We start from the raw sequence: 9721 nt of genomic DNA, 5'->3' as shown, positions 1-9721 counted from the left end.
CTGGCATGATGTGGGTCCCCCACCTCCGCAAGTCTTGTGCTGGAAATAACACTTGTATTGCTGAAGAGCTAACAACTCTTTCTTTGTCTTTCTTTAACCCTTGCTTTTCCTTCAGAACATAACAGATGTATCTTGGGAGACAGAAAAACTGGCTTCCCCCACCTCTGTAGGTCTTGTGCTGGAAAAAATATCTGCATTACCAAAGAGCTGCCAACTCTCTCTCGCTTTCTTTAACCCTCCTCTTCCCTTCAAAACCTAACAGATATATCTTGAGAGTGTAGAAAAACTGGCTTTGAAGAAAAGCAGGAAGAGTATAGCTTTGAGTTTTTTGTACCATCTTTAATAGTAACCCTTGGATATTTGCCTTAGATTTCATAGCTTTAACATAGTAGTACATTTAATTAGAGATATTCAGTATCTATTTATTCCAATGCTCTACTAAAGTTGTGTCTGGAAAACACGAAAGCAATAAAATACAGGCCTTTGCCTTCTGGGCATTTGAAGATATTTAGGAAGGAAAAAAAGATACCTAACACAATGATTAAACAAAGCAATCCATCAAAAAAAAAAAAAAAAAAAAAAAAAAAGAAGTAAAAGAAAGAAAATGGAGTCTACCCTCCACTTAGCCAGTTGTTTCACCAGAAGATAGCTCCACATTTAGAAAACCTCTCAATTCAACAGGGTAACATTCTTGGACACATGGCAACACATATTTTTAAACTAAAATTTAAATGTTTGCATGTCTGAAGACAAAAAAGTCATGTCAGAGGATCTGGTTATAAACCAAGATTGAGGGGACCTTTCTTCTGTGGCAGAAATCCCTCGAATATTACATAAGCATAGCTCCAGTCATCCTCATTATCATAGTTCTAAGGTCACATGGATTCTCTAGCTTGTGGAAATGTTAAATATCAGCAGATTCCCCACAAATTAACACATTCATGGGTTAATTCTAAAGTGGGTATAACCCTGGAGATGTCTCATTTCACCTCCAAACAGTGACAGGTATATATAAGGCAACCTCCTCAAAAATCAGTCAAGTTTTCAAAGACCCTATTGAAATGAGGACTACTAGTTTCCCCCTCATTATCCATTTCCATTTCTTCTGTAGTAATAAAACCCCCATTTTAAAAATGAAAATAGGGCTGCCTTAAATTAACATTAAAATTTCCAGCCTCTCTTGCAGCTATCTGTGGATTTGTGACTAAGTTCTGGCTCATGGAACACGCTTATATATGAAATTTCCTCCTTTACCCCTCTTTGCTGGCTGGCTGAAATGCAGATGTGATGACTTGAGCTGAACCATAAGGTGACCTTCCTAATAGAGGCCACACGTAGCAAAGCAACAAGATTTTTTTTTAAAGTCTGGGTTCCTGACAACTTGCTAACCCAGACTACTACCTCCCAACTTTGTATAAGGTATAAATAAACTTCTATCTCTACAAAGTCATGATTATTTCTGGTTTTCTGTCACCAAATTAAAACCAAGTATTAATTTAAATTCTAAATGAAAAAATTAAAAACAATTACCTAGAACTGCATACTTGAATATGGTAGCCACATGTGTCTTTAGCACTTCAAATGTGGCTAGACTGAATTTAGGTGTGTTGTAAGTATAAAATACACACTGTCTTTTGAAGGCTTAGTATGAAAAAAAGACTAAAATAGCTCATTAGTAACTGTTAATATTTATTACATGTTGAAATAATATTGTCTTTTGTTGGGTTAAAATATTTGTTAAAACTAACCTCATATATCTTTACTTTTAATGTGGCTAATAAAACATCTAGAATTATTTCTATGGAACATCATTGATCCAGAATATAAACTTTTTAATATAGATATCAAGTCAGTAGCTGTCTTCACTGAAGATCAAAAAGAACAAAGAAGGCAGACACTATAGCATTCCAGATTTAGGTTAGGCATGGGGTGAATGTCCTGACAGCAGGTATTTTTTAAATGAGAATAGAAGATTGTTAATATATCTTCCAAAGAAAGTGTATCTTGGATGATTTTAAGTGTAATTGTTTTAAGATAAAAATTAAATTAGTGTACAATGTCCCCAAAACACAATTTTAAAACTATGATAATTAATACAAAATCTACTATATTAAGTAAAATTCTTATATGTATATATAAATACATATATACAAATACAAATACATATGATATATTCTATTATACATATATAAAATAAGCTTTTATTGTATTTACTATTATTTTCAAGGGCATTAATGGCATTCTTATTTTTGATGTCATGGGTCTGATTTAAGAAGATTATCTAAAGTTATTTGGAATTTAGTAGTCTGCTTGGCTAAGTTCATCTTGTATTTGCACAATTAAATTCTATTTCTCAATGGCAGGATTTGCAGGTTGGCTCATGTAATGATCATTCTGGTATGGCTAGCAAAATGGGGCTAGCCACACTAATAATTGTTTCAAAGCTCTCTATGTTTAATAACAGTGATGCATCTCTTTCCCAAGACTTTTTGTCAAGTACACAGATATACAAATGAGTCATGGTTTGTAAAGCAAGTGTTTCTATGTAGGCTGGCTCTAATTTCTACAGATACATTTTTGTATACATCTAAGAAATGGGTGTGTAGTAAAGTATTGCAAACTTTTACTTTTTCCAAATGAAAAAGGAATTCATTATTTTGACTAATGGAATATTCTGGTTTTTTGAATGTCAATATGCATTTCAAGTTTCAATATTTGGATTATATAAAAACACAGTTAACTCAAGTACAGAGTCAGGCTTTAGAAAGCAAATAACAGCCCCCCACTCCCGCTTTTTTCTCCTCCAAGCTTGAAACCAACTGGGAATAAGACATGAGGCAGATAAATGGAGATTTTTTAAAATCAGCTTTATTACTGAAAAAATCATTGGGAAAATATGACTGTAAATCTGTAGAGAAAAGGGCTCACTAACATTCTTTACTCCCACTAAAACTTGCAACAGCCCACAGGAGAGAAAGTTTGGGTTTGTGCAGGAGATTCACTTAGGCAAAATTGCTCCCTCCCACTACTCTTCCGGGGCACAAACAGATGAAAACAGAAGAAAATCCCCAGTATTTTTAGTCTTATAGTAGATTAGCTTCTCCAAGTCAAGAAACGTGGGCCAATGAAGTCTCACATTGACTCTATTAATTTCTCAAATATTTTATAGTAAAATGCTACAGATAGAAAAAGAATGAGGATAAATCTCTGTGGTACGAAGTCAAAGCAGTACTACTGGTTTAGGGGTCTGTAGGGTAACACCCTCCCTACATATTGTGGTTTAAGTAAGGCTGGCTACAGTGGACATCTGCTGTTTTTGCCTTCCTAGCACTCCACATTTCTGGTGAGAACACCTTAGTTCTCCTTCATGAAATTCACCCTCTTCCTCTTATAGTACAGGGGATTCTGATGGGACTGACCCCACCCCTCCGCCCAGGTCAATCAGAGCATTCTGTTGAGTATCTGACCCACATTAGACCAACCAGCCTGAATCCTAGAACTACTGGGAAAAGGGCATCCTCTTTCCTTTAGGGTTTAAAAAAAGGCAGAATGTAATCCTGGAACTACCTGGAGATGTTCCTTTCCAAAAATAAAGCCAAAAAATAAATCAGAATGATGGAAACCTTCTGAGTCCTAATATTTCACTTGAATAAATCCTGGATCTACAGTTTTATCCAAAGCCAATCCTACTCCTTGAAATTAACCTGTTGCTTATGAAAGTCAATGGGGTTTTTTAAAAATTTCTTAAAATTTTTTGAATTAGGTTTTCTTCACTTAACTTCAAAAAATCTAGACTAATAAATAAATTCTCTCTCTCTCACACACACACACACACACACACACACACACACACACCCCTCTTTCACAAATTTGTCACACAGCTGGAAATTGTACCATAAGAGCACTCCTAGAAGTTACACATTGTCAATTAGGACATCTTACTGTAAAGTCATTTACCAGCTTTGGGGGAAAAACAAACAGTGGGAAAATGAACATTTTTATCAAGGATACTTGAATTTTTCTAAGTAAAGTTAAAGGATAAAGAGGCTAATTTCTTCTTCATTGAATCAGCTTCTAGTTAAAGCTTGATAATTAGCCAGGGTATTTCAAATGGGACTGATGACTAAACGCATCTGGGGAACTTTTTAAAACATAAGTTTACAAACCTCTGTCTAAATCTACTTAATGATATTCTCTGGGTTATATTCTTAGAAACTTAAACAAATTTCTACAAGTTGCAAGTGATTAAATAATCAGATAGGTTTGCAAAATATTGGTCTAAACTGAGCTGGTGATAATGCACCCTGATAGTATCCATTCACTCACTTATTCATTAAGCCATTATTTTTAGGTTTCTATTTTGCTAATGCCACAGAAATGCAAGTATGAATAACATATGGCCCTGACTCACTAAAGAGCTCACAGCGTGGTTCAAGAGACTGACCCTATGGGCTCTATGGAAGCATGAGTCAAGATCTGAGTGGACAAGTTGGGAAGGGAAAAAGGCTCACCCTGCAGGGGTCTATTGAGAGAAAGTTTTGAAACAGTGGAGATAGTTGAAAAGGAAATATAGAGATAAGCTGGTGGGAAAGGGAAAAAGAAAAGCATTGAGGCCTAGGGACTAGTGGATATGAAAGGGTAGTGTGGTGAAAAGCCTTGGAATGCTCTCAAAATTATGAGTTTGCTATCAATGAAGGAATTTCTGCAAAGTGGGATGTGGGAGATGAGGAAGTAAGACAGGTAATTAGGCCTTTGACCTATGAAATGCTCAGAATTTGGGTTTTCTTGTGTGCCTGCTATAGTTTGTCTCCTCCAAATCTCATGTTAAAATTTGATCCCCAGTGTTGGAGGTGGGGCCTAATGTGAAGTGTTTGGGTCACTGGGTAGACCTTTCATGAATAGATTAATGCCTTCCCTGAGGGGGAAGGTGAGCGAGTCCTCTATTAGTTCCCATGAGAACTGATTGTTAAAAAAGAGCCTAGAACCTCCATGCTCCTTCTTGCTTCTCTCTCATCACGTGGTCTCTGCACATGCCAGCTCTACTGTGCCTTACACCATGAGCAGCCTGAGGCCCTCACCAGAAGTAGATGCAGGCACCATGCTTCTCAGACAGCCTGCAGAACCATGAGCCAAATAAACTTCTTTTATTTATAAATTACCCAGCCTCAGGTATTGTTTTACAGCAACACTAAACAGACCAAAACACTGTCTTCACTGGTTATGTATCATCCACTGATCAACCTAGGTTACACTCTTACTTTCCTCATGAAGTCACATTCCTTCCTAGCTTAAATTGCAAGGCCATATTGACCTCCACATGGTTACATCCTCAACACTTCTGCCCCTTTTATACTTTGCTGCATACATTTGGTTAAATCCCATCTTTGGTTAAATCTAACTCTCCCAGTCCTCTGTACTAGTCATACACACAGTTAAAGGTGGATGGAGAAAAATCATAACCATACTGACTGGCCTCACCTTACATTCCTGATCGTTAAACTCACTAGAGAGTAATGCAGCCAGGCAATCATATTCTGTTGACCTAGTCCATTAATTCTCCCATTTTCCTGGACCATTAAATTACACTTTTTCTTCTGTCATCAAACCTCCACCTTCTTTAACATTCTCACTCTCAGATGACCTTGCTTTCTACTTCACTGAGAAAACTGAGGCCACAAGAAGAGGGCTTCTACACACCACCACCACCACCACCACCACCACCACCACATATATCTACCTATCTGCTTCTGTGCCCATTGACTGTCCTCTTTCCTGTCCAAGCTCTGAGATAAAGCTAACCCTGTGTCCTGTGCACACCCATCTTCTGTCAATTTCTCAAGGACATTGCTCCAAAAACTCTCCCTCTATACTGAATAATTTTTGTTCCCTATTGGATCACTACCATTAGCATAAAAGCATCTTCTTATTCTTCCGTATTAAAAAATACCCCCATGACCCTACTCCTCTCTAGCATCTGCCCCATTTCTCTTCCTCCTTTACAGCAAATCTCCCTGAAAGAGCTGCCTTTAATACCCATGGTCTCCAATTCATCTTCTTCCATTCTTCTTGAATCCCCTCTATAGAAACTGTTCTTTTCAGCAGCATCAGTGACCTCAATTCTTAGTTCTCATCTTCCTTGACCTATTATCACTCAATTTTCTTCATTTGGCTTCTAGAACACCACACTTTCCTGGATTTTATCTCACCTTTCTGGCTAGGACTCAGTCTTCACTGGTTCCTTATCATCTCTCTGACCTTTAAATATTCAAGTTCCCCAGAATTCAGTCTTCAACCTCTTCTATTTTCTACCCACACTCATTCTTTTGGCAATTTAATCCAGTTTCATTAATCTTTATATTAATGGACCCAAATTTATATTTCCAGCCTGGAACTCACCCATGAACTCCAGACTAGTAAGTTCAACTTCCTACTTAACATCTCCACTTGCATTCCAAATAGAATCTCAAACCTAACATATCTGAGAGCAAGCTCTACTGTCATCCCACCCACTAAACCCTGTTCCCTTTACAGCTTTCCCATTTTGGAAAATGCCAACTCCTTTTTCCAATTGCTCTGACCAAAGCCTTAGAATCCTCTTTCTTTCACACCTCCCAACAAAAGCCTCATAAAACCTGCTGACAGCACCTTCAAAATAGATGTAGAATCCAAACACCTCTCACCTCCTCTGCTGTTACCATCTTCATCCAAGCTACCAAGAACTCAAGTATCACAATAGCCTCATGACCTAGGATGACCACATATCTTGGTTGCCTTGTAAAGTCCATGTTTTTGCTTTTTGTCCTGGATTAGTGCTTTCCTTTCTTCCTTTCTTTTCTTTTTTTTTTCTTTTTTTTGAGACAGAGTTTCACTCTTGTTGCAATAGCATGATCTTGGTTCACTGCGACCTCCGCCTCCCGGGTTCAATTGATTCTCCTGCCTCAGCCTCCTGAGCAGCAGGGATACAGCCTAAAGGCTCTTCCCACCAGATCTTTCCTCCCCTCACCCGGCATGATAAGCATGTGTGTGACCTCACCTCAGGTGGGGTATTTGGGGAGGTGATTAGATCACCAGGCCTCAGCTTTCTGTCTGAATACCTTTAATCTGGAAGCTGGTGATAACAGGATTGAAAAAGAAGTTTGGAATTGAAGGTCCTTCAATAAAATGAAACTCCAAGAATTGTTTATTTGTTCACTGCTATATTTCCATAGTCTAAAACTGTAAGTGGCAAGTATTTGTTGAGTAGAAGAATAACATACTCGGAGTGGGGAACCACCCTGAATGCTGGCCCTTTAAGTCTTTAGCTGTGGACATTCCTAGCTAAAGCTCATAAATTGGCTACTGGTTTTCTGCATTCTGTGCTGCTTTAGATCTAGGGTTGGCAAACTTTCTCTAAAGGTCCACACAATAAACATTAGGCTTTGCAGGCAATATGGTTTCTGTTATGCAACTACTTAACTCTGCCATTAAAATGTGCAAACAAATGGATGTGGCTGTGTTCCAATAAAAATTTTGTTAAAAATCAGGTGGCAGGTTAGATTTGACTTCAAGGGCCACGCAATCGCTGCTCTAGACAAATAGTGTTCTTTATGCTTCCTTTCCTATTATTCCCTATTCATCCTTCCCCACTCCTAGCCATTAGAACCTCATTAAGAATGCCACATTTTCCTGACAAAGGTGCACCTACACTGAGAATACAATTTCGCAGTTGCTGAATGGATGGGTTAGTTCTCAAGAGCTCTAGACTGAGAGCCTCCAAAAATACACAAAAAGCCCCCACTATGGCAATGCCCAGAGGAGATGTTAGGGTACCCTAGAACCCCAGATTGGTAGAGCCACCGATGTGCAACTCTGGCCTGGGAAAGCAGCAGGCAAGTGATTCCAACCATGAGAGCTACAGCATGGGCTGTGACCAACAAAGCCATGGGGCTGGGCCATCTTTTCTCAAGTGCCCAACTCCTGCCTCCATTATTCTCAAGCCTTGAGACTTAATGTTGTTTGCCCTGTTGGGTTTTGAACTTGGGGCCTATTTCTTCATTCATATTTCTCACTTTTTGAATGGGAACATCTATTCTAGTCGGTCTTGTTACATTTTGAAAGCACATAGCTTGCTTGATTTAACAGGTTCACAACTGGAGAGAAATTTGTCTCAGGATGAAATATACCTTGAGTCTCACCGATCTCTGATTTAGATACTTAAATGAGTCTCTGGACTTTAGATTTAAATTGATGCTGGAGTGAGTTAGGACTCTGGGGGTTTGGGGGATGGAATGAATGTATTTTGCATGTAAGAAGGACATAAATTTTGGAGGGTCGGGGTGGAATGCTATGGGCTGAATATTTGTGTCTCCCCCAAATTCATATGTTGCAATACTAACCCCCCAGGTGATTAGAAGGTGGGGTGTTTGGGGAGGCGATTAGATCATGAGGGCAGAACCTTCCACAGGGATTAGTGCCCTCATAAAAGAGGCCCAAAGGAGCACATTTACCCTTTCTCCTAGGTGAAAACACAGAAAGAAGTCAGCAGTCTGCAACTCAGGAGAGGGCCCTCACAAGAATCTGTGACCATGCTGGCACTCTGATTTTGGACTTCCCAGCCTCCAGAAGTGTGAGAAAATGTCTGTTGTTTATAAGATACCCAGTCTATGATATTTTGTTATAGCAACTTAAATGGAATAAAACATACTCCTTCTCAACTCCCAAATGCTCCTTTAAGATGATTATTGTTTTGTTTGTTTGTTTTTTAGAAACAGGGTATTGCTTTGTTGCTCAGGCTGAAGTGCAGTGGCATAATCACAGCTCACTGTAACCTCAAACTCCTGGGCTCAAGTGATCCACCTGCCTCAGCCTTCCTGAGTAGCTGGGACCACAGGCATGTGCAAACATACCTGGCTCATTTTTGTATTTCATTTTGTTAGAGATAGGATGTCACCATGTTGCCCAGGCTTAAAATGATCATTATTAACTGTATAATGCTCCTAGTCCCTTCCCAAGATGCCAATATGTTAAACTGTTTGATTCCCTCACAGGATAGTGCATTTATTACTTAAACCAAACTTCATCTATCCCAACTGTTGCCTGTCTTAAAAACGTATTCTTCTTCTATAAGTTACACTTTATTTCTAATTATGGCCTTCAATTTTTTTTTATTTGAAGAAGCACTTGTTCAAACTTTTCCGTATTTGTAATGACCTGTTTGCTGCTCATCATCCACAGGTCAACTGTCAGACAGAATATACTGCCCTGGATGCATATTTCTTTTGCTACATTTCCTAATGACAACTGACTAATCTATCTATCTCATCATATCGATTCACTAATTCCTTCCCCTAAAACAAAGCACTGCACAGAAAACAGAAAATATAGCCTCCACATATATTCCTCCTGTGAATCAAAAGGCAAACTCTTTGATCTGTACAGGGAAGATCTCTGAGACAGCTTCCAATGTGTCAGGGAGCAGAGCAAAGCATTCAGTGACTGACAATGGACACTAAGGAAACACAATACAAGTTAGATGCAGAACTCCTCCAACAGGTGACTTTGGCTCAAGGGCTCCCCACCAACCTGGCAGAACATTTCTTTGAACTGTACCATAGTCTGAGGTTCTCTCTATCCAATCCTTCCTTCCTTCTCTCCTTCCTCAGGTATCAGATTTGCACTGTGGTCTGAAGACTCTTCCTACCTTCTGCTCCTTTGCCCACTATATCTTTTGCAAGTCTAATCT

Source organism: Piliocolobus tephrosceles, chromosome 6 (assembly GCF_002776525.5).
Source record: "Piliocolobus tephrosceles isolate RC106 chromosome 6, ASM277652v3, whole genome shotgun sequence".
Classification (NCBI taxonomy): Eukaryota; Metazoa; Chordata; class Mammalia; order Primates; family Cercopithecidae; genus Piliocolobus; species Piliocolobus tephrosceles.
The sequence above is the reverse complement of the archived record's forward strand: the minus strand, read 5'-3'. Positions refer to the sequence as shown.